The sequence below is a fragment of the Sphaerodactylus townsendi genome, linkage group LG06 (assembly GCF_021028975.2).
Source record: "Sphaerodactylus townsendi isolate TG3544 linkage group LG06, MPM_Stown_v2.3, whole genome shotgun sequence".
In the NCBI taxonomy this organism is placed as follows: Eukaryota; Metazoa; Chordata; class Lepidosauria; order Squamata; family Sphaerodactylidae; genus Sphaerodactylus; species Sphaerodactylus townsendi.
Genome location: NC_059430.1, coordinates 71,520,080 through 71,546,406, shown reverse-complemented (window position 1 = coordinate 71,546,406; position 26,327 = coordinate 71,520,080).

The following is a 26,327-nucleotide window of genomic DNA, read 5'->3' as shown; positions in this document are numbered from 1 at the left end:
GGGAGCTGTTCGCACAGGGGGCGCAGCTGCTGCACAGCCGCACCGCCCTCGCACCTCCCGAGAGGCGCGAAGCCACCGTTTTCCGACCTCGCTTCCCCAGCGAGGTTTATGGAAAGTGGCGGCTTCGAGCCGCTGCCATGCGAACGGCAGAAGCTCGAAGCCGCCATCCCTCTCCCCTGTGACTGGTCGACCTACTGTCTCTGGTTGCGCAGGGCAGGGGGGGCGTGTCCCCAGGCCTCGGCGCCGTGCTGGACAGCCGCAGAGACGGTAGGTCGACCAGGCGATGGCGCTCAGCGGCGCCATCTTCCCGGTGGTTTCTGGGACCGTTCGTGCGAATGGTCCCAGGGGGGTTGGGTCGGCGTCGTTGGGACGACCCAACCCCCATCGTGGCCATGCGGAAATGGCCTCTCTCTCTCTCTCTCTCTCTCTCTCTCTCTCTCTCTCTCTCTCTGTGTGTGTGTGTGTGTGTGTGTGTGTGTGTAATACAATTAGCTATACTGTTACATTGTTAAAGCACTAGTATTTCCCATCTCCTGGAAAACTCTGATTTTTCAATAAGTTTGCAACAGTGATATCAGGAATATAGTTTTGCATACTGCATGAAGGTTACTCAGAATTATGCACCATGTAAAACTGGCATGATAATAGAGTTGCCAGCCCTAGGTTGAGAAATGTCTGAAGATCTGGTGAGGGGGCTGAGGAGGGGGGGGCAGGGACTTTAAAGGGGTGTAATGTCATATTGTCCACCTTCCAAAGCAGCTATTTTCTCCAGGTGAATCAGTTTCTGTTGCCTGGATATCAACTGTAATCCCCAGAGAGCTCCTGCCACCACCTGGAATTTGGCAATCCTACCCAATAAACATAAAAGAACATTTTTCAAAAAGGGAATAGATCTCAGGGTACCTTTATCTTGAATATTTGTATGCCATCTCTACAAGAGATAGCTTACAAAATAAAAATAACAAAAATATTTTAAAATATTAATTAAAATCCAGCATTAAAAACAGTTTATCAAATCAATTTGTAGCATGAAATCTTAATTCCTGGGACCTTCCGGTTTATGCATCCTGCTTGTTAAGAAGGACATGACTGCCAATTAAAAGAGACAATAACAGAGACAAAAAAGTGACATGTGTCTGTCTGCCCACAGAAACAAGAAATGAAGGTATGTCTAGTCAACTGATCTGTGTGTTTTGCTGCAATTATCTGGTAGCAGAATTTTGTCTCTGGCCACTGTCTGAAAACACTCCAACAAATTCCAAAGCGTTATGTGTGGTGTTATGAACTAGTGTTATTTTCTTTTTTCAGATCTAAGTTACCCACCTACAATGTTACAAAGTGTGAACTAGGAAAATGTTGAAACAGTTAACAAAATCAATAAATGTGTGGAAGACGAGATGCAAACATAAACCAGACGGGAGACATGTTTTCCATGCCAAAATTTTTCAGTCTTCTGTATTTTGTCATTTGTGAAACCATAAATAGTAGCAAACAGTGCTGTGGCTCAGAGCGCCTTTGTTTCTAACATAAACAAGGTACAGGGCATAGTTCTGAATGTCAGCCAAAGAGGACTATAAGTTACAAAATGATATATATGTATAAAAGGAGTGTCAGACTCTAACTGAGAAACTGTGGTTGGTTACAGACAAATATGGGAAGTAGATGGAGCTCTGGAGAGCAGTATATATTTAGCAGAAAAATGACCCAGACTAAACCTTTAGAGGTACTGTCCTGTATTTATGAAATTAATTTAATTCCTCATATAAAACTGCAAGTTTAGTTTATATCATTTGGTGTATCATTATTCTTTGAGGAGCCTGTCTGTCCTAGTTGAGAAAGGTTAGACTCATAAAATCTGCACTGAGCAAATGAACTTTTAATTTAACTACAGCTAGTAGAAGTCTACAGTAATAACTTGGATTAAATACACAAAAGAGATTATTTTACAGAGATTAGCTATAGTCCACTCATTTATGGGAATAACATTTTTGATCTCCAACTGCTGTATATCTGAATTCACTAACTTAATATTTAGGTGAGATCTTAAAACGAAAAACTGAAGAGTACCACTATTTCAATTAGGTGAGATAGCTTCTGTCTCCCCTCTTCTCCCCTTCCTCCCAAATTCTATGGGGTCATAATGGATACTTGAAATGTGTTTGTTTATTTGGTTTGCAGTCATTATTACCAAGCAACATTCTATAAATTAGCCTTAGACATTTTTTAAAAAATAATCAAAATAGTTAGACATTTCCACTAGTATTTAATTTAGTATTATATCTTCATTCATTGTTCACTGGATAACAGCTGTAAACAATGTTCCAAAATTTCATAACCTGAAGAGGTCAGTATAGTAACAGAAACAAGCAATTATACAGCCTACGATAAATTGATTATCAGCACTGAATGAATATCTTTAAAACACAAATGCTAACATGTATTATTCCTGCTCATGAAAGAACTACAAAACTGTTAAAATGGGTTAAAACTGTTAAAACTTTGTATTGTCACAAAGTTCATAAGATGTCAAATGTTTGAAAGGGATTGTCTCTCTTTTACCTCAAAATTACTTTTTACTTGTGCACATTAATTCATAGAGTTTTAAGATGTTAGCACTTTTAAGTCCTGCTGATGTATATTTAGGAGAAAATTAGATTGCTCAGGTTGCTCAAAACTGAAATCAGTGGATGTAAAATGGCTTAGCTTTGACAGGATGGGATTCCATGCACAGTGGATGCACAAATGGCACAGACTTCAAAGTGAGATGTTACAGATTATCATTTTATTTGGATGAATTTGGACAGTGCAAACTTTGTGCTTCATATCAGTATGTGAATATGTATCACACACAGATTCATATGTGAATATGTTCATAAGTGTCTACACATTTTGAGCTATAAAAATAAATGGTGTGAAAAAACAGATACATCTTTTATTTTCACTATAAGACTGTTTGAAGAAAGTTATAGGGTACACAGCATGCAAAACTTACCTCTGGGTCTCCTAGAGCTAACCTCTCTGTTCTGTCCTTTCAGTGACCTTAAAAAACTGACATTGAAGAACTACCCTATCCAGGGGTGAGAAGTAATTTGCTTCCCTAGCTCCTCTGCCCCAGACATGTCTAAAACACAGACTGTAAACACAGACTTCTGAGTTGTTTTGGCTATAGTTGCAAATGACACAATCAAAATTATTTAGAAGTTTTTAAAATTGTCAGTACAAAGCCTGGCCTACAGCAACCCAGTTCAGCAATAAGCTACAGAGTAAGCAGACTAAATCTGCAAATGTCTAAACTTTCTTCATATTCCCCAAAGACAATAAATTTCTACTCACTTTTCTAAGTTTGATTCTCAATCTGAGTGTTTTGGCCAAGTTTTCCTCATTAGATGATACATCCTTATCCTCATCATCAATAACAACTACAGCAACAATAATAAAATTGATAAAAAATTCTCCTAAATGTTCACAATTGCTCCAACCTGCAGGTCATCTCAAAGGAAGTGGCACTTGTCACACAGAAAAGAATTCCTATGAGAGCTCTTTTGTCTAATGAAGTGTGGGGGGAGGGGAGGGGGGATTTTTCTAAAAAATCTGAGGGAAGACTAAGATTTCCCCTCGCAAAAAAATCAAAATCTTTTTAAAAGTCAGTATTAAAATCCCACTAAATAATTGAAAGAACATCTGTAGCTTTAAGATATGAATGTCCATTGAAACCTCCCAAGACTAAATTCTTAGATCTCCATGACCAGTTTGGTGGTTGGTTCAGTCAGTCAAAGGTGGGGTGAGCAGCAGTGGCCAACAGTGATGCCCTGGACAGAACAGTGAAGGGGGCGTGGAGGGGCTGTTCTGGGGCATGGCAGGGGAGGATGGGACCACAGCAGGGCCATAGGGCGCGTGCACCCCAGGCGCAGTTCCCCCTCACTCTTCCTCTGGTGAGCAGAGATGGACTGAAAAGCCCAAACAACTCTGAAAAGGACCCCATTTAGAGTTGCCAGGTCCTTCCTGGTAATCTGCTGGAGTCCTGGTGGGGGCTGGGTATAGTGGGCAGCCATTGGCACATGCACAGAATAGCATCACTTCCAGTGAGATGTGAAAGCATTGGCATTGCACCAAGGGAATACTCTAGCACTTGCTCTATGGTTTCCATAGAGCTTTGGGGACAGTGTCCCCTAGTGCAATGCTAGTACTTCCACATCACAGCAGAAGTGACAGAATCGTGAGCACAACCCAATCTGCCCTCTTCTTTCAGCCAGGCTGCTATTATTATTATTATTATATACATATTATTATTACATACATATTATTATACATATATATACATATTATACACATAACAACACAGCACAAGTGTCTGGAATTCATCTCTGAATATCGAGTCCTTCCCAAGGACCTAGGATATTAGAGGTATTTGCGTAGAATGTGTGCAGTTCCTAGAAGTGCTGCTTTCTGCAGCATGTGGACTGATGTTCTGGGTCCAAGTTTAGGGGTTCCAGGATGTTTTTTCAAGATTTCTTTGGGATTCCTCCCAGTAGAGCACCGACTACTAGTGGGATTTCCTCACTGGTTGTTCTTTTCTGCCACAATCGCTCAACTTCAATTTGTAGTGGTCCTTGTATTTTGTGATCTTTCCCAGCTCTTTGTCCCTTCTACCCTGCTGTCAACTGGCACAGCAAATATCTATGATCCAAAACATGTTTTTTCTCTATCACTGTTATGTCTCAGGTGCTGTGTGCCAGGTGTCTGTCTGTTTGTATCTCCCAAGTCCCAGGAGTATTTCTTTTTTGCTTCTCTTCATTTTCTGTAGGTCTCTCTCTGGTTTGTGCTCGCATTCAGGTCTTGCTGTGGCAGGCCAGACTTTTTGCAAAGGTTCCAGTGCACCATTGCTGCTAGCCTATTGTGACGTTCAAGATAGTCAGTTTACTATTTTCTCTTACAACAGCAGATGATGTGCTCCACGGTTTCATCACCCTCTTTGCAGAGACGGGGAATTTGGGTCATTGTAGGACTTTTCGACTATGGTCTCTATTGTGATTTTGTCCTGTAATGCTTGTTCCTGGGCAGTAAAAAAATCAGGTCTTCAGTTTCCTTCTTTAGAGTTCCCCTTCTGAGCCACTCCCATGTTTTCTTTGCTGTCAACCTTCCCTTCAATGTTCTTAAAGTATTCAGCTCCATGGAGTGGCTTGTTTAGCCACTGCTCCTTTCGTGTTTTAAAACTGGTTGGACTCTATATTCTTTTGATCTCTTTGGTTTTCAGCATCTCGTAGCCCTAGGACTTCTTTCAATGCTGGCTCTTTGACTCTTCTTGGATGCATTTTTTCAGGCCTTTTTTCTTGTACCTCTCTACTGATTGCTTGGATGTGGAGCAGTCCTCTCTCCTCCCTCTGACCTTGCTAGGTAGAGTCTGTCTACATCACCTCTTGGATGCAAGTGCCTCGCATTGATGGTCATAATTTTCCTCTGTTTCTTCTGTCCAGGATGTCCACCTCGGCTTGTGTCCAGTTAATTATGCCTGTAGCAGTAAAATCACCAAGCATTAATTGCCTTTATTGTATTTCCTCTCCATTTAACTTTGATTTCAAAATTTTTCTTACCCTTCTAAGATATTCCTTCCTAATTATGCCTTTGACTTCTGCATGCTTGATGTTCTCTGGTTTGCAGTATCCCTGCAAGTATTTGTAGCTTTCATTCACTGGTAAGCTCTTTATTTCTATGTCATTTGGCATATTCACACCTTCGCATGTTACCAAGTTTTACCTTTACTGAGTTCCAAAGTTGCACACTTTGTCAAGTTCCAAAATCCATTGTAACAATGTCAGTGCTAAAGACTCTCACTGTGTTCAGTAGTGACTCAATCTCTGCTTTTGATTTTCCATAGAGCTTTAGGTCATCCATGTATAGAAGGTGTGAAATTTTTTGGTGAGTTTCTTTGCTGTCTGATATCCTTGACCTGTTTTCTTCTAGAATTAGAGAGCGGAATCATAGCAATGATGAAGAGTGAGTGGGGACAGGGAGTCTCCCTTTGGAATATTCCTTCGGATGTTGATTTCCCCTATTCCCTGCTCCATTGACTATTAATTCTGTTTTCCAAGTGTGCATTGCATTCTTGAGCCAATTTCTTGATGTTTTCTACTGACTCCTAATTATCTCCAGGTGCAATGAAGTATCCAAACTGTGTGGCAGTGAATCGTAGATGCTTTTCCTGTAATCAATCCAAGCTACATGCAAGTTGGATTTTCCTTCTTTTTGCAATTCTCAAGGGATCATTTTGTAATATCTATGAGCAGTTGATCTTTTGTTCCTCTACTGTTTCGCTTTTGTTGTTTCCTTTTTTTGTTCTGGGGCAGCAAGTTCTTTCCTTCCAGGTGGTCTTGTATTGCATCAGCTAATATGCTTGCAAAAAAAGCTTAAAGGTTGTTTGGTAGGCAAATTGATTGGCCTGTAATTGCTAGGGATTGCTCCCTTTTCTTGGTCTTTCATTATCAGAAACGTTTTCCCTGTTGTGTCCATTCTTCTAATTTTGGCCTGTTTGCAGCACCTGGATTCAACTGTTTGGTAGAATTCTTTCATGCAAGTTGGTCAGTTTCTTCAGCCAGAATCCATGTAGTTCATCACTGCCTGGGCGAGTCCAGTTCTTCACCTTTTTTGCATGTTTTCCCAACCTACATTTTAGTTGTTATTACCAGGTTGTCCATGTTGTTGCTGCTCAGTTCAGCCTCCACATCTTTGGCCCATTTAACTTGCATTTGGTTTGCAGTTGCTTTGGGCTGTCCCGAAATGTTTCTCCAAGAACTCAATCGTTTGTTCTCTGTCCTGGCTCTCCTGTGTTTGGTTTCACATCTCCACTTACATTCTGGTAGAATGGATTTCTGGTTGGAGTAGAAATTTGATTCTGCTTGAATTTGAGCGGCCTTAGCTTCGAAGATCTTACGGTCTTCTTTGAAACTGCCACCCATCTGTTGTTTGACCACCTCCTATTGCCTCCATTAGGGTTTCCTCTTGTCCAGGTGGTACACCTCTTAACTAGGTCTGCTTTGATTTTGTCATTTTTCGGCTTCTTCTCCTTCATGCTTTTCAGTTTGCTGGCATCCGGTCGTGGTTTGCTGATTTTTTTCTTCCCAGTCTGATTTTCCACTTTGGAGTATCTATTTTCAGCCTTCTTTCTGGGTGATACATCTTTACCCCTAGCTCAACTTTAGTAATCGCACTACTGCGAGGTGCTGTACATAAGCTGGTTTGTTTCATGCAGTGACATTGTTTGGATTCCAGCAATGACCTTGTTTGCATCCTTCAGTGAATTGAGCAGATCCTTCCTTGGGACAATCTTCAATGGTGGCAATCTTGTACGTTCATTTGTATTGCTCATGTGTTCTAGGATCTTCTGCATCAGTTCTTCTTGCTTTTTTGTCAATTGGGAACTTTGGGTTGGTTCCTTTGGAGGTGTGATGATTGTTGTTTCTTCCTCCTCTTCCTCCTCTGTCTCTTGCAGTCCTTGAATTGTTGCCAATTTTGTTGAATTTCTTTGAGTGTTCCTTGGTATGTTTTCAATACCATTGTCTTGTGCTTTCTGCTGGATTTCTGCTAGTTCTAGTGCACTAAAAACTTATTATTTATTTATTATTATTATTATTATTATTATTATTATTATTATTATTATTATTATTATTATTATTATTATTATTATTATTATTATTATTATTATTATTATTTATATTTATAAACCGCCCTCCCCCGAAGGGCAGCCAGAAGCAGGAATCGGAGGCAACTATCTGCTATTAGTAGGCACTGGGAAATCCTAGGTCATTTCCCCACTTACCATCTGCTGTGCGCTACTCTGGCCAAGTAGCGCGAGGTCCCACGGCACTCTCCACTACAGGGGCAGCGACAATGCAGCCGCCCTGATGCTGCCGCTCTCGCGCCCCCCTCAGCGCGCGTCATTCCTGGCGCTCCTCAAAATGGCGCCTTTCCCCGGCATGGGGAAACCCGGGAGCGCGCCAAAAATGACGCACGCTGAGAGTAGTGCGCAGCAAAGGTGGTTGATGGTAAGTGGGGAAACGACCCAAGTCCTGTCCCAGTCCCTTCCACCTTTTCAGTTAAAGGGAAGACTCACCTGGGCCAGGCCTGGTGGTAGTCACTGCTTAACTCACCCTAAGAATTACATTACTCACCCAGGATTGATGGGAGTCAGAACACAATTCCCCAGGTGACTTGCTACCATGTAACTTGTGCAGCTTGACTAAGCCTGTTTGTGGCAGCCACACAGCTCATTTAGTTGACTCGCTGCCAAGTATGGTGCTAGGGAACTGCTGTTTTGCCTCTGGCCTCTGGGGTTCCCCAAGGTTGCATCTTGTCCCCATGCTTTTCAACATTTATGTGAAGCTCTTAGAGAGGTCATCCAGAGATTTAGACAGAATTGCCACCAATATGCAGATAATATTCTACTATATCTCCCACTACCAGCAAATCCCAGGAGGATGTAGGAACTGTGAACAAGTGTCATGAGGCATTTTGGAATGTTTTAGAAAGGGACCCTTTGCTGACTAGCAGGTTGAGAGCTGAGAAATTAGTTGGGATGGGTCATCTTAGAATCATTCAGTGCCATAGAAATGAAGATGACCCTGGACAGAGGTGGACAATGGACAGCTTGAGAAACACGTACACTTTGTGTGGTCAAAAGTAAAAGACCAGGGCTTTTTGTATGGAGTATGATGATATTCACTGGTATTGTACTGGCAATTTTTTTTGCATGTTTTCCACAAATGTTGGTCCTTATGCACTTGTTTGCATCACTCAGCCGGAAAAAGAGAGATCTACCTTCCAAAACAGCCTAGTGGAGATCTGCTGATGGAAGGGAAAATTAGTGTAAACTGACTCAGCCTCAAAAATGAGTATTTGCATTTCTTTTCTTTTCTCCACAACTGTAAAAGGCCTTTTGGCAGACAGAAAGAGAAGAAAAGTCTGGAGGGCAGGAGTTTACGGCTTGTTGAAAATGGAGCAATGTTATACTCAGTCAAGAGGAGGAAAGAGTTCAGTTCAGTTCAAATGAGCAGCCCTTGAGTTAGGGTTGCCAGATCCAAGTTGGGAAATACATATTGGGGTGGAGCCTCGGGAGGATGGGGACTTCAGCAGGGTATAATGCCACACAGACCACCTTCCAAAGTAGCCATTTTTTCCAGGTGAACTGATCTCTGTCACTTGAATACATGTAATAGTGAGAAATCTCCAGCCACAACCTGGAGGTTGCAAAGGAAAGCATAAAAGAATGAGGGTTGGTATTTGTAAGAAGCTAGCATGAAAAAAGAAATAACGCTAATAATCGATTCTTCTCTTGAGTCTTATTATTATAAAATAAATGAACATATATATGCAATATGATTAATCATAATAATTCATGTTTTATAAGAATTTATGCAGTGTGTGTTTTAAAATAATTTATGAATCTTTTCATTTTCTGTACAATCAGTCTGATTTCTGTGAACCACATTCTGTGAACCAGATCTGTTCAGTCCATGTTTACCAGTAATAGAAAGGAAGAGAGAGAGAGAGAGAGAGAGAGAGAGAGAGAGAGAGAGAGAGTCCTTAAATCGGTGCTGGACCCTTTAGTGATCCAAAAAAGAGAGGAGCATATGCACAAACCCATGAACTAATTGAAGCCTCTTAGAATTGATTTGCTGGTGGTGACATTACCCTGAGAGCTAAATGGGAGGCTGGAGGGAGAGGAGTGTCAATGGCAGTCTAGAGACAGGGAACCCAAGGTTGGCCAAGTAACTTCCTTGTTCTTGTTGTGCAGAAACAGGTGCTTGTGAGGCTCATTTCACCACAGGCCTGAGTTCTCAAATTGTATTGGGGATTTTACTATGTTATTTGTATGCAGTATGAACTACACAGACTTCTTTCAAATGGAGCTTGTGTAACTCTGTTTAAAGATGTGCCTGTTAACCCTGACACATAACCATGCTAGATGCCAGAATCAATGATTTCAGTAGTGACTTTGGCTTCATATTGACTGTAAAGTGAGATCCCCTGCTGGTTAAGCTACTAACAACAAATGTTTGATGTTTAAAAGTTTTATTGTTAGGACCCAGTCTCCCTCCACATTTTAAGTGACAAATCTTACTGATTCTTTTCCCTACCTGTCCGATGAAGAGTACATGGATATGTCTAATGACAAATATACTTTGTGTTCTGCAAAAATTACATTCTTTGATATATTTCCAGAAATCCAATTAGGTTTTCTATGTCTTCAGTAACAGAGAAGGCTGTGATTGGGGTGTTGTGAACCTCACATGTCCCCATGGATTTGGCAGAATCTATAGACTAGTGTCAAATTTGATTTCTCAAAGCCCCTGTTTTCTATTTCTATTTATTTTACATTTTTACTTACATTTATTACTCACCCTTTACCCCAATCTCAAAGCGGATTACAATAAAACCTACAGCATTAAAATCATGATAGTAAAAATACAGTGAAACATAATAATACCCCATTCTAAAAATACAACTGAACCCCCATTCTAAAAGCCTAATTCTAAAAACCCAATGAAACAACATTCTAAAAGCACAATAAAATCCCATTCTAAAAACCCAGACACAATTAAAAATCTCCAACACATACTCCATCTACCCACAAAAAAGGAGGGGTATACAGACATCTCAGAGGGGTTCCTCCCAGGGGGGGTAGGGGTTAAACGCCTGGGTGAAGAGGACAGTTTTCACCAGATGCCATAACTCCAAGAGGATAGATGCCCAGAGAGCCCGTCGAGTGAGGATATTCCACAGCATAGGGGCCACTGTGGAGAAGATCCTCTGAGCTGTCCCCATCCCCTTATGTGAAGAGTTGCCTGGATGCTGAAAGGGCTTTTGGAAATGGTGTGGCCTTGTGCTGATGCATTTGCCCTCCTCAGGGCACTTACCCAGGCAAAGGGGGAAGATGTGCCAGCAGCTATGTGTCCTGCACTCCCTCTGCTGCAAGACCCAGAAATTCAGGCCATGGCAGGACTGCGCTGGCATCCTGCTCAGATGCAAGCATGGGGGGATGGGGTGAAGCATTCCTCCTGGAGTTTAGGGCAGGTTGCATGGCGTACCAACCCTCAGATGATGCTACACTTTCTGTGGTGTTCGTCCATTCACCCTTATGGGTTTTTTTCAATAATGGGGTGGTCAAGGGATTTTTTCTGCTCCCAGTGCTGCCAAAAAGCCCTTTTGGAGGTGGCAGGGCAGTGCTGCATTGACACCACATTCCACCAATTCCAGATTTGGATGGAGCTGCAAGTCTGAAAAACTGATCTGCATGGCAAGGAAGACTGCCCTTGTAGACTAAGTACAGTTGCCTGGGTAAGGGGGAGGGACCAACCTAAGCATGTTTTCCGACTCTTATTCATGAAGGGATGTCTTTCCCTACTATTCACTCTTCTGACCTACTGCAGCAGGTTTCAATGCCAGGGTTTTTTTCCCCATAGAGGCCCACTTCTTTAAGATGAAAAGAGATCACACTATATCTCAAATGTTTCAGCATTCAGCCCACATGTTCTTTAATTCACCCTCTTTTCCATGGGAATCACACCAGTATATAAATGGTCATTGAAAGTTCTGTCTGCAATAGACCCACTATGATGGTAGAGAATTTTATTTAACAAAGATAATAATAAAATCTACTCCCAATACCTTCCTGCTAATGAAGTTTTACCTTTAAGGGGGAATAAAATTGCAAAGTAGCTCATTAGTTGCAAAATAAAGAATTGGATTTAGAAGGTTCCAGGGAAGGTGGAGACGCTCAGGTCCTTGTGATAGCTTGGTGACAATTTCTATTTTAAGTGTCAAAAACAACTCTGTTCTCTGGAGCAAGTAGCATAGTATTCTCTCCTTTTAATATTCTAATCGTGAGGTGTAAAGTGAAATGGTTGCACACTGTAATAGTGGCAAAGAAGTTGCGTGTCAATGAGATGGGAAAAGGTGACAGACACAGAATGAGTCCCCAAGGTGCTCTCCAAGTGCATTGGTTAAAGATTCCCCAGGGAAATTTTTCTCATTAGTTCTCAGACACAGTTCAGTAATTCAATAGTATCAGGTTACCGTTAGTCACATGACCAAAATATGTTTCTTTGCATTCTGTAACTCCTTTATTTGTACATTCTGGTTTATAATCAGAAATTACTGAACTAGCCAGCACTCAAATCAAGTCTTTAAGTTGTTTACATATTATAGTATGATACGGGCATTGAGAAGGACAATATCAATGCCAATGATTTTGTAAAAAAAATTATATATAAATGACAGAGAACAAAAAAAGAGATAGATATATCAACATTGGGAACAGCTTCACCGTCATGCAAAAACACAGAAAAATACATTGGGCTTATTTCATAAATGTCATTTTGTCAAAAATGACAAAAAATCATATAGGCTGCCTGAGAGCAACAAAGATAAGAAGATATAGCATTGGCTAAAATCATACTAAAACTGAAACATGTATGTATTGAATTAATATGATGTAGGGTGGAGTAGCTAAGAACTTTGATAGTTAGCTAATTTTATGTATAATTACTCTGTAAAAATGTTAAATGGAATAGGTTATTCCAATTTTTTCCCAAGCAATTAAAAATGTACTTAGTTCTGTGCTATCAAAGTTAACTGCACTCCCACACAGCACTCTCAGGGATAATGGCTTGGGGTGTTGTCTATCTCATTACCCACCAGGTCAGGAAAGAAAGGAGTATCCAGCCCCAGTGGTCATTTAAATTCTCATTGTTACATTAAAGAAACAGTGAAGAAATCTATGGAAACAGAAAAATTAGGCACACAAAGCTAACAGGTTATTATGCACTTTATCTGTACAAGCACATAGGGATGGCTGCATGCACTGCTGAGAACCTTTAGAAAAGACTTTTTACCATTCCATTTCCATTTCTATTTCTCCTTCTGCAAAATTCAATTAAGGAGTTTTAGTATGCCTACATACAACAGTTAAGTTTGTGCAATTTTGTTTTGTTTTCATAACTTTTCATGATTTACGCATGTTCATTTTCATCACTGTGTTTGTTTCTCTTTTCATCAGTTTTGATAAGAAATGTATTTGGGACTGTCATATTTTCCCAAGTCAATCAGAATGCAGCTCTCAAGGACTGCATACCTATCTAGATTAATCTTATCAAATGCCAAACTGATAGAAGAATCTTGTTTTATAGACTGAGTGGGCAGAGAAAAGTATGTGCAACCCAACAGAACAGGCAAATAAAACAAGTAATAAGCAGGCAAACAATAACTACGTAAGTTGAAAAGTAAACTAATTTTGGGAACTACATTTAGCAACAATATTATGTGTTTTTTTGTTTCTGTACCAAGTACGTAGGACTCTAAAATGTACCTAAATACCTATCATCAAACCTTTCTGGTACTTTGTGACCATAGTGTATGAGATTTCTCCTCTTCTTCCTAATGGTTTATTTAGAGACATGGCTACATGTTCCACACAGCAAAATCAGACATCCAGGGGATGTCTTAATAAGAGGTGGCTGCTGGTTTGATTTCAAACAGCAAAGGTATCAGAGGGGGAAAGAGACTTTTTCCCACCCGTTTTGCCCTCTGGCAGAGCTGTACCACCCATGGGGACATGGGGTAACCCATGTCCCCCAGGCATACGCAGTTTCATCCCATGGGGGGGCTCCAGGTGGGTCCTCACACCCAGCCTCTCCCACAGCATGGCAACCCGGCCGGCACCCAGTGGCTCCCCCCATGCCAGGGCTCCGCTTGCCAGCTCAGCTTTTTGCCACAGCCACAGGCCGGCTCCCGCCCCCACCAGGGAGGCTGGGAAGGGCAAGATCTGGCCTGCCACCATGGCTTGTCTACCAGTAGAGAACAGTGATGTTGTGGGGAGGGGCAGTACAGGTGAGAAAGGAATGGGATGGGGGCAGAAATCTTGAACTTGACACCCCAAAGTACACACAAAGTATATTTCTTGTTAGTCTTGACTTTCTACATGTGGCTGGGCATGTGTAGAGTACCTTTGCCAAAAAGGTCCTTTTGGGGGGAGTAAACATTACTTTATGAGAAGGTTCTTTGTACATGCTCACAGACAGAGCCTCCCCCCTCCCCCGATAGAAAGAGCTGACCTCTCAGGTCTATTTTGTAACAACTAAATGTAACAACTTTGCTGACAGAGGAAAGGCACTGTAAATTTTCACAAATAGGACCCACTGGCAAGCCATTTCACTGAGTACATAAGGAATGCCCTTCCTTTATGAAGGCAACTTCTGGTTTGGAGTGTTTGTGGTGCTATGGACCTAAGGCAGGGTTGCCAATTGTGGGTTGGAAAATTCCTGAAGATTCAGGTATTAAGTGGAAGGGGTGTGTGTGTTGGGGAGGGGAGGAAGCTGAGCAAGGGAATGTTGTCATAGAATTCACATTTCATAGAGTTCACAGCAGTCGTTTTCTTCAGGGTAACAGATCTCTGTAATTTGGAAACCAGTTGTAATCAGTTGTAATTCTGGGAGACTGGGCTCCACCTGGAGGTTGGCAACCCTAATTTAATGTAATTTATCCATGTAGATTGCCCTGGAAGCAAAAGAAGCAATTCCTTACAGAATCACTGCTATCAGGTTCCATTCTGCTAAAATGTGTTTTTGTGTGTGAAAAGAGCACGTGGAGAGAAATATGCAAGAAGTAGGGTCTCTTGGGGTCTCAGTAGTGAAAACATAACTGACACAGGGTTTTTCTGAACATACATAGAATGTCTCCTCCCTCATCAAAGTATTGTCACAGATATTGTCGCATCTTTGTTCTCCATTTTCTGTAATGTTTATACTTATCTTTTTGGCTATGATTGCTACAGCTCAACTTCAGTAACACAGAGTAGATTCTTGTGATATGTTGGCAGCTACTGCCAAGGCAACGTTTTGAAAAATCTGCACAGCCGATCAAATCTCCAATAGTTAATCAGAAACTTTTGCTAGGTAAAAGCCCTTTCAAGCCCCATTCACTTCCTAAAAACTAAAAGATGGGTGTTGGGGTGTTGCAATTTCACTGCTTGCTGCAGGCACCATTTTCTGTAGCTTATATAATCAAAGTCTTTCCTAAACCAATGAGTCAGAACATGGTTTGTATTAATACTTCAGAAACTCACAACTAAAAGTGCAAACTTTTTTGGAAAGTCTCATCAGTTATATTATCTGGTGACCCACTCTGTCCTTACTCTTCCCTTCTGTGAGCACTAAGACAGACAGCAACATACAAGATAAAAGGTAATACTCAAACACCAAAGATTGGCAAAGGTCAATAATTCTTCATTCAATTTCAAAATAATGACACTAACAAATAGCAGCCATCGAGTCACCGGCGGCAGCCATTGCGGCAGAGGGGAGCAACAAGAGGCAAAGAGGAAGGGGACATTCAGCTCACAGGAAGCTGCAACGATTGGCCTGAGCTGAAAAGGCAGGAGCAGCAGGATGCATAAGAGCGCCGTGCCCTGAGCCTCGGCCTTCTTGGCTTGCAGAGGCTCAAGAGCAACATGACCCACCCACCCTCCCTAGTTTCAATGGATAATATTTGACTTGTTGTAAGGGTTTGTTTCTTGCATAACTGTGCTTTGTCACAGCCTGGTGGGTTGGCAATGGAATCGCAACATCTGGGGGAGAAGCTGAGCTGGGCGACCGGTCTTCTTCATGATTGTGCCCTCAACAAAGGGCCGGGGGGTGGGGAGGGCCAGTAAGCAAACCGGTAGGCTTAGCTGGTGCCTGCCACCCCAGCAGGTGGGAGTGGGGCGGGCTGGTAGGCAAGCTGGTCGGCTTAGCCGGTGCCCGCTACCTCCAGCAGGAAGGGTTGAAGCCAAGGGGTATCCATCCCGGCGGCTCCCGGCTTCCTGCCCAATGCCCCAGTGGAGATTGGGGATGGCATGATGTTGCAACCCATTTGTCTGCCCAGCTTCTTAAGTGTTTGATGTTTTACTAATTAATAAATTGGGCTGCGGCCCAATCTATTTCCAAACTCTTGTTTTGATGTGTTATTTGCCGGGGAAGGGTCTGCGCCATCTGCATGCAAAAGCATTTATTCATTTCATTATTTGTGTAACATGCAAGTATGCATACCTAACCGCTTCCCATTCTTCCACATCAGCACTAATACATGGAAGCATAACCATTGGTGCAATCTATCTATTCTTAGGATTGTGCCACTTCAGATTCCAGGTTGGAGATTGCATGTTTGCATGATTTCCCATGGGGGCAAAATCCTTGCACATGGTAAGTCAGGAAAGCACAGAAAAGCATATTAGCATTGCCATCTCTCTGACATGTTTCTCACATGTAGGCAATTTCAGATGTGAGGAAGCATTTAAACATTCCATCCATTCTTTGACTTAGAAGCCTAACAGCTATCTTGCATTTTTATTGTTCTTTTGATATATTTTGTTTGTTTATGTGAGTCAATGCAATCAATAGGATGACATTTTATAAACCATGTCATAGGACTAATATAATAATTCATTTGTTTGTTAATCATTCATTAATTTCATTTATACCCTGCCTCTCTCCTCAATGGGGATCTAAGGCAGCCTACATCATTCTCCTCTCCCCCATTTTATTTCACAACAAGCTTGGAAGGCAGGTAAGGCTGATATTATGTGACTGGCTGTAGTTCACCCAACAGGTTTCCATGTTAACTCTGGATCTCCTAGATCCTAGTCTGACACTCTGGTTGTTAGTGTAGACAGGACCTCAGTGCCCATGCCTTAAACCTCAGGATAATTGAAAAAAAATCTAGGTTAAATTTCTGCTTCATTTCTGCTTTGGAATCACATTAAGCTCCTTACAATTTTATAAATAAGGACTTTTGCATAAAATATGTCATTTCTGCCTAAAATGTTCCCTTTGCCTTTTACGTTATCTTGAAATACAGAAACAAAGCCACACACTTGAAAAGAGGACACATTCAAATAAACATGCTAGGCTTCTGTTCTGATATAGTGTTTCTGCTTGGGATTAGCAGTGTCTTCTGAATTGTAAATACTCATAAGTGATTCACATTAAAGTAGTTGTCGCTTGCAGCTCCAGTACTTCACCTTCTTCCCCACGACCCCACCCCAAATATCAGGGGGCCAGATTCAATCACGCTCTTGTCAGGTTACCTTTTCTTCACTCGCATGCCCAAATCCCTAAACACAACAAAATAGAAATGAATGAAAAGTGCTAGTGATGCATCATTACCAAGAAGTATCAAGTTTTTAAAGGTTCTTTGCTGACTAAATTTTAAATTAGCACAATTATTCAGAGCATTCCCAGAGGCATGGTTGATTATGCTGAGCAGCTATACAGAGATATAGGGCAAAGAAAAGATACTGTGTGGTCCACATCTCTTTTATCTGTTCAATAATAACAATATAATGCCTCTTCTTCCACTAGCTACAAATTGGAAATTCATCATATGAAATGACATAGTACCTAAAAAAGAGAAAATGATAATAATAATAATAATAATAATAATAATGGCAGCAGAGAACATTTTTACAAAAATAAAGTCTGATCTCTTAGGTAATATCAAGAGGATATTCTTCCATTCTGATGTTTCATTTTGGTTTTAATTTTATTTTCAGCACAAATATTTTCATGTGAGGAAATAGTGACCTCTTAATTTTGACTTAACATTTTATGAAGTGAAAGAAGAACAGGAAACTGACCCTATGCAGAGTTACTCCAGTCTAAGTCCATTGAAATAAGAGAGAAGCAACTCTACACAGGATTGCATTGCAAATATATGTACATTTTGATGCATATTTTGTGAACATACCACAACTTGAAAAATGTCTTTAGCAAAACTCTAGTATTTATCCTCTGTTCGGATGCAAAGGAAAACCATGTGGAAGAAAAAATAATAAAAAAAAAAAAAAAAAAAAAAAAAAAAAAAAAAAAAAAAAAAAAAAAAAAAAAAAAAAAAAAAAAAAAAAAAAAAAAAAAAAAAAAAAAAAAAAATGCCCCAAAGTTACCAACCCGCCCTGTTGCGGGATACTTCTCTCAATAGCTTTCCCCCCAACTGCTGACATTGTGGCAACATTAAGCCCCAATGCACAGCTTGTTAAGTCATTTTAGTGTTACAAGTATCACATTCTACCTACAAAGCAACCGGTAAAAGGCTTGAATCTTTCAAGCAGCTTTTTTTAGAATCTCCCAGGATCAGTTGGGGCTGTATTTAATCTAGACATGTTAGTTTAACATCAAGCCAAGCCAGACCTTTTAATGTGCAGTGGCCATGGTATAAAATTCTTCACAGTGTTGCACCAATAAATTTCAAGCAGCTGTAATTCTCTGCAGTCAGGGTGATGGTTGTGAAATTAAGGAAGAGTTAGAGGATAGATTCTCCAAACATGAATGTCCTTTCTTTTCCAAGGCATTATCGGCAGAATTTTGTAGGTCAGGGATCCAAATCACTAGGGAGGAATTCAGAGTTTGGTCCTGATACAGAAATATGTGGACTTAGAATACGGGTGAATATTAGGCCTGGTCTAGACAGAATGGACTGTACCACTTTAGATAGCAGACAGAGTCAGATTTATAATGCTCCTCATATGAAAACCATCTGCATATAAAGAAATAGCAAATTAAGGAATAAGGCTTAGGAAAGGGGCTGCGGCTCAGTGGCAGAGCATCTGCTTTTCATGTAAAAGGTTCCAGTCTCAGTCCCTGGCATCTCCAGAAAAAAAAAAAGATTTTAGCAAAAGCCTCTGTGACTGTGCAGAGCTTCTGCCAATCACAGGAGACAATACTCACCTTGACAAATCAATGATGTAGCTCTGTGGAAGGCAGCAGAAGAAGGGAAAGCCCCAACATGCAATGCATTTACTCAGTAAAGGAAGCCATGGCCTTCGGCTTGCAAGACCTGAGCAAAGCTGTCCATGATGGCATGATTTGGAGATCCTTAATTTATACAGTTGCCATAAGTCAGAAGCGATTTGACAGTACATAACCAACAACATAGCTCAGTTGCCCCATTCACATTTTACAGTGAATGCACATAGATCCTGCATGCACATGTGCACATCTGTCGGAAATTTAAAAAAATCAAAGTGTGTTCACTGAGCCCTGTTCCTGCATAAATGAGCAATTTCAATCAAAATATTGAGAGTTGCTGTCTGTCAGGGATCATGCTTATTGTAAAGGCGGTGGGACAAAAGTTGTAAGCTCCTTAAGCCAAATTTTCTGATCCTCAATACAAATGCTGTTTATTTTATTTCTGTTCTCAGTTATGTATTTATTTATGTATGTATTTATTTTATATATTCGATTTTTTAACTGCCCTCCCCTGAAGGCTCAGACAAAATTGATGTTTGGCTTAAGGATACTATTCTGTTGTGGTGTGATGGGAAGTGAGCTGTAAGGCATGCGGGCTTTCTGCTTCTCCTGAATCCAAGTCATATCTGGAACTACTCCAAGTCTCTTGTAAAAAAAAAAGCTGCAGGGGGGGGGGATCCATCCTTTGCTGGACTGGAGGAAACATTCTTCACTTCCCAGTTGCAGGAAGTATTCTCTTCAGGAAAAAAAAAACAATGCCAAGGGAGGCTCCTTGCCCCCACCAGAAGTCGTTCTGTTCTTTTCCAATTGTCAATAGACCCAGTGATAGCACTATTATTTTGACAGTGTAAAGCAGATGTGTGGGTTAAGAATGGGAGCAATTCAAATGCCCACGATAAACTGCAGGGGGGGGGAGGGCAGAGGGAGCTTGGAGAGCAGCAGCTTTAAAGTAATTGACTAATACAGTAAGGATATTAAAGTCATTTAGTGCCAAAAGGGAACACACTGATCCTTGACCCTGAGCCACTTTGGAGTAATCTAGTATTCAATCCAGCGTGTAATGACTGCCAGGCCTGTCAATCCTCCGGGCTCTCCAGTCAAATGCCTGTGGCTACTATTGGCTTATGGTAAAAGGACAGAAATGCAAGGAAATGCCTCTCCATCAGTCTATGATGTGATAATGTTATTGCTCCAATGTATTCTATATTGTCCCTGCGTAGTTGAATCTGTTGAGACCCATGTCAAAAATTGCCCTTGCTTCACAGAGGTCTTTCATTCAACCTTTTAGTAATACAAGCAGATTTGAAAGGAGAGAGGTAACTCAGTTGATGAATTGTTTCCAGTTAGTATTTTTTTAAGTAACTGTGGCTTAAAGGACTAAATGTGAAAGGCATAAATTAGAATAAATGGACTAGTCATCTGATTGGTAACCACTTCCATTGAGCAAAATATTTTCTAATAAACAATAACGGCACAAAATATATTGCTTGCAAGCATGCATACCATACAGCTTGGTACATTAGAATAATGTGTTTTCAGGAGGAAGGGGGTTCCCAAAAATATTTATGTGGCACTAAGAACTAAGGTTGATATTAGGGAATCGCATGGTTGCGCACCCAAACAACAACCATATATCTAGGTAACTCCCTACCCTAGTACACTGGCTGGTCAACAATTGTAATTCTTATTTCAGTTTTTAAATTTCTATAAGGACATTTAAGTCATATTCATCTTAATACTCATACAAAACTTAATAAACAGCTTATATAACAGCTTTCAAAACACAGGACTTGCAATAATACTTCAACCCATAGAACATATGTACGCATATAAATCAGTCTTCCGTGAGACTTGCAAGAGAGGTGCCAAACCAAAATCTTCCAAAATACTTCAGGAAAGAAGTCCAGGACTTTTAACACATGTGCTCAGAAATCCACTCTCCATGGAAGGCTATACCTTTAGATTTAGACTGCCATCTAAAGGAAGAGGCATAAAATCATTAAAGTTTTAAATTACCTACTTTGTTTAGGTGAACTTATGGCAATTGGCCAATTGGCCATTCTGGCAGGGGCTGATGGGAATTGTAGTTCATTAACATCTGGTGTGCCATAGGTTCGCCACCATGGGCTTATGCTATGACATCCTGGCATTCTGCTTGCTTGCTCCCCCTTAGACCCCGGGCTGGCTTCCAGCCTCCCTCGCTGCTGCTTGATGCTGGATAATTGAAGTAGTGTGCAAAAGTGGCACTGATACGAAAAGCAAAAATTCATGTGAGGGGAGCTTTTAAAATGTAGATGCCACCTTTAAAAGGTAAGGCATGTGTAAATTCACTTTCACGTGTAGGTTGAAAAGGGCCATCTAGCTTGGGAGATGCTATGCCTCAAGTGTAGAACATATTGATTATGCATGGGAGGTTCAGTTCTTGGCAACTATAGTTAACAAATCTCAGACAGAAGATATTGGGAATAGGTCTGTCAACCTCCCGAGACTTTTTAGAATTACATCTGATCTCCACAGTTCAGTTCCCCTAGGCAAGCTTAGCTAACTGCTTTGGAGGGTGGACTCTATAGAATGATTCCCCACTGAGATGCTGCTCCTTTCCAAACCCTGCTCTCCCCAGGCACTACCCCAAATCTTCAGGAATTTCCCAAGTCAGAGTCAACAGCCCTAGTTGGGAAAGATCCTGGGCAGTGCTGACAGACTACACGACACTGAATTGGATGGACCAATGGTCTGAGTAAGTAAGTATGAGGCATTTCAAAAGCTTTATCTTAGATCTATCGGTTTTTTTTGCATAAAAGTTCACATCTAAATTTGATCACCTATTGAGATGCTTCTCTATTCGGTGTATCACATTTTTTAAAAGTAATTGTTGGGGGAGATTTGCAGGATTTCTAAAAAGAAACTGGTTTTTTTCCCCAGATACCTAGGCTCATTCCGCACATGCAGAATAATGCACTTTCAAACTGCTTTCAGTGCTCTTTGAAGCTGTGCAGAATGGCAAAAACCACTTGCAAACAGTTGTGAAAGTGGTTTGAAAACACATTATTTTGCGCGTGCGGAAGGGGCCCTAATGTCTCTAATTAATGCAAGTAAAATGAATGGGCTGATACTGATTGTTCAAAGTGAAAGCATACCAAAATGAGAGCAGAACAATATCTGTTTTTAAAGTATTACATTAAGCACTTTTTTTACTTCATTCTCTCTCCGCCCCGCCTCAAGTCAAAGAGAATGCTCAAGCCATTGTGATGCCCTCATTCTTACTACAGAACAGTGAGGTTATATAATAGACCCTTTGCTTAACTTTGTCCTTCATGACACTCCTTGCCTCTCTGTGGGGGAGGCACAGAACAAAAATCAAGGAACATCTCTGGAGAAATAGTTTACTTATAACTTTGAAATAACTTCAGAGGCAAAAACAATTCACCGTGGCAAAAAGGAAATAAAGTAGTCCTCCTTGTCCTCATGCAGTTCAGTGCCCCAAAGTCATTATTCAAGTAATCTATTTATAATACTTTTTTTAGCTAATAGTATCCTTTACCCTTGAAACAGTATGTATGTGTGGACAGTTTGAAGGGGGAAATACTACGTAGAGGAAATACTTGAGTTTTTTTGCATTGTTGGAGCTTCTTAGTGACAGAACCAATTCATGAGGGGACTTTTTATGTGGTTAAAGTAATCATTTAAAAGTACTCTGGCATATAAAATGCTAGCTTACCCTAACTTGAAAATATTCGTGCATTAGTATTCCCTGCATGGTAATATGCTATTTTACCACACAGAGGACTTTCAGAACTTTTCAGAAAATAACTTTATGACTTGAGTATTTAACCAACATGAAGTGCTATTTTTTCCGCCAAATAGTGATCATTTAAATTGACCCAGAAGTTCATGAAATACTTTGACCTCAGGAGCTGACTATTAATGTTTTAGGGCATGACATCATCATAATAGCCTGGGTCAGACAACAACTGTCAAGAGGAAACAATGCATATAGAGCAGAGGCGTAGCTGGGCTATACTGCACTCGGTGTACACACTGTGTTTTCCACCACCACCCTCCCGCGGTGCCCTGTCCGCCCCACCCACACTTATCTTATTGAAATAGTGCAGGCTGGAGAAGCGGCCTGTTCCCTTCAGGCTGAAAACGGCCTGGTGGGAACTACACTTCTTATGAGACCTTGGGGTTTCAGTGTTTGTCCTGGGTGCTGAAGATATGCCCTGTCCATATGGATCACCACGATGATGATCCATGCCCTGTTGTATGGATCACCATGATGAGGTCAGGTCAAGACAAATAGGGTACCAGCTACTCACCCTGGCACCATGTTCACCCTGGGCCTCTGTTGAAAGGAAGGCATCCAGAGACACACCCAGGCTCTTGACAGTAGGTGTCGCTGTTAATTCTAGGCTGCCTAATTCCATCAGTTTGTGTTACAACCCTGAATCTCCCTGGCCCAGCCACAGGACCTCCATATTCAGTGGATTAAGTCTCAGTCAACTCTGCTTCAACCATTTCACTACAGCTTTCAAACACCTAGCCAGTGTATCTAGGACAATGTCTGGCTTTTCCTTCATCGACAGATACAGTTGGTTGTTATCAGCATACTAATGATAACCCAGCCCGAAACTCTGGACCAACTGGATAAGGGTCACATATAGATGTTAAATAACATTGTGGAGAGGATTGTTCACTGAGAAACTGCACACACCAAGGGTGTTATGGTGACACCCTCTTCCCTAATGTCACCCTCCGTCTCCGATCTTGGAGAAATAAAGCCAGCCACTGCAAGGCTGTTCCAGGCAACCCAGAGTTGTGAAAGGTCATGACCATGTCAATAGCTGCTGTCAGATCAAGTAATAACAGTGACACTAACCCACCCCAATTGAATTCCCTCTGGAGATCATCTATGAGAGTGATCAGTATAATCTCTGTCCCATAGCCAGGGTGAAAGCCAGACTGAAATGGATCCAGCACTAAGGTGTCCTCCAGAAAAACCTGGAACTGTTCTGCCACCATTATCTTAGCTACCTTACCCACTCTCTTCATCCTTATTCTCCTGACACCTGGCCCCTTCCACCTTCACAATGAATGAGTTTTAATAAATGACTCCCTGATGATTCCAAGAAGGACTTGTGTATGTCAACCTATGGCAACTCTATGAATTAATGACCTTCAAAAGATCCTATCATTAAAGCCTTATTCAGGTCCTGCAGACTGAAGGCCATGACTTCCTTTATAAAGTCAATCCATCTCATGTTGGGTCTTCCTCTTTTCCTGCTGCCTTTTCCTACCATTATTGTCTTTTCCAGTGACTCTTGTCTTCTCATTATGTGATCAAAGTACAACAGCCCCAATGTAATCAGTTTCACTTCTAGAGAGAATTCAGGTTTGATTTGATCTAGAACCCACTGATTTGTCCATAGAAACTGCAAAACTCTCCTCCAACACCACATTTCAAAGAAATCTACTTTTTTCCTGTCAGTTTTTGGTGTCTGTGTTTAATTTAATTCTGCCATCCTTATCCTCCCAATCCCCAACAGGAGTCAATTAAATGGATGCTAGCTACTCAAAAGAATTTCCAAAGGATGCACTAGATCACATTGGAAGAGATCAATACTTCTACATTTGCCAAATAAATCAGGGGTGCAGGGGTGGGCAGTAGATCTCTCTGGTCCCCGTAAGTCAACAGTGTACATATGCCTCATCAAGGATGGCCACCAGGCTTTCTTCCATGAAGTGGATGTTACAAAAAATGAGACTTCCAGTTTGACAAGGCAGCCTTTATGTTAAGGTAAAGGGAATGTATTTTTAACAAATTTCTTGCTGTTATTTAACCTACATGATGGAACCTCAAAATGCCTTAAAGCAATTGGGTCAAGCACAGCAGAAATGCCCACCAGCAGTTTCAGCATGCAGCTTTCTCATGTTCTATTTGCACACCTGTTCCAATAATAATACAGGTTTTTAATGTAGAATAATTTAAATACTAACTTAATAGATGCTTGTAAATACCAGCATTGGTTTTTTTTAAAAAAAAACACCTTAAATCAAAAACAATAGTGCACTTTTCTGCTTAATGTTAACCTTTCACATTCCTACAGTCTACAAAGAGGCTTCTTTCCTCAGAAGCTCACCATATTAACTCTCACAAACATTTTTAAGGCAGTATTTTAAGCTTTCTGAATCTCCATTAGATTTAAAATATACTGGTAAGAGTATGCCTCATATACTCATAGTCTACTGTTATTACTTTGGCATAAAAATGCAAATGATTTTATTAGCTTAAGCATGACACCAAAAAGAAATTTATGCACATACATTTAAAACACACACACACAGTACTTGGGGGGGGATGCAGTTGTAACCTATTAATTTCTCTCTTTGACACTTTTTAAAATTCTCAAAAAAAGTCAGCATGAATACTGTCAATATATCACAACAGCCACATTAGATTTTGTGATATACATCATAATATAAAGAGCACTATTAGAGCACAACCTGGGAACCATTAAATCATTCTAAATCACTGTTACATTCCATTAGTGTCAATGGTGAAACCACATAATAGGCTTTATTACAAACTTCACCTTGGTAGGCCATTGTCTCTAATAACGACTTCACTATGATGTGGTATCAGACCCAGAAATCCAGGGAGATAATAAAGGCTCCCTTATTTCCTTTTTATTGGATGGGTAAAGTTAAATTTAGCTGAAAGTTTAAAAAGAGAATCTGAAAGCTTTATTCACTAACATGTGGATGTATCTGCAAAAAAAATAAGGAAGGGTGCAGGTTGAAAAAGATATTATGAAATAAAATGTGAAAATCAAGGTCCTAGGTAGGTCCAGAAAGAGTGATGCCTTTTACACCTGTTTACAGTCTGATTCAAGGCTCTTTATTGGGCTATATCAGTTTTACTTCTGGGTTCTATAATAGCACATTGTGCACCATTGCCACTAAATCAGGTGTAGATGGTGGTATCATCAGTAGGATTAGCTTGGTCTGCAGAGTTCAAACCTAATGTTGTACCTGTAGTCTGAGAGGCTGCTAGTTCAAATCTTGCCTGTGCCACAACATGTGAAGTGTCCATTGGCAATTGACTCTCTTTTAGCCTTGGCCATCTACGAGCAATATCATGATAATAGCACTGTCTAATCTTTCAGGAGTGGTATATAAATGATAAATATTATTATTTCATTATTAAAAATAACAATATATCTTCACCTTAAGACAAATAGCTAGCCTACATGACCCACCAGAACCTATTCAACTAAAAGATATGACCATTTTAGCAATCGTTCTCAAAATCTGAGGTGAGCCATTTATTTATTTATTTATTTATTTATTTATTTATTTATTTATTTATTTATTTATTTATTTATTTATTATTTATAATCGAGATTCTATATGAATCACCTCCTTTCCCCTGTGGATGTAAAGGGGGGGTCCTGTGTGGTGCACAACATAACACACACAAAAACAGATGGAGTATCAAACTAATACAGATCATAAAACAATATAAACTCCAAAAACATAAGTGCTAAAAACCCCATTAAA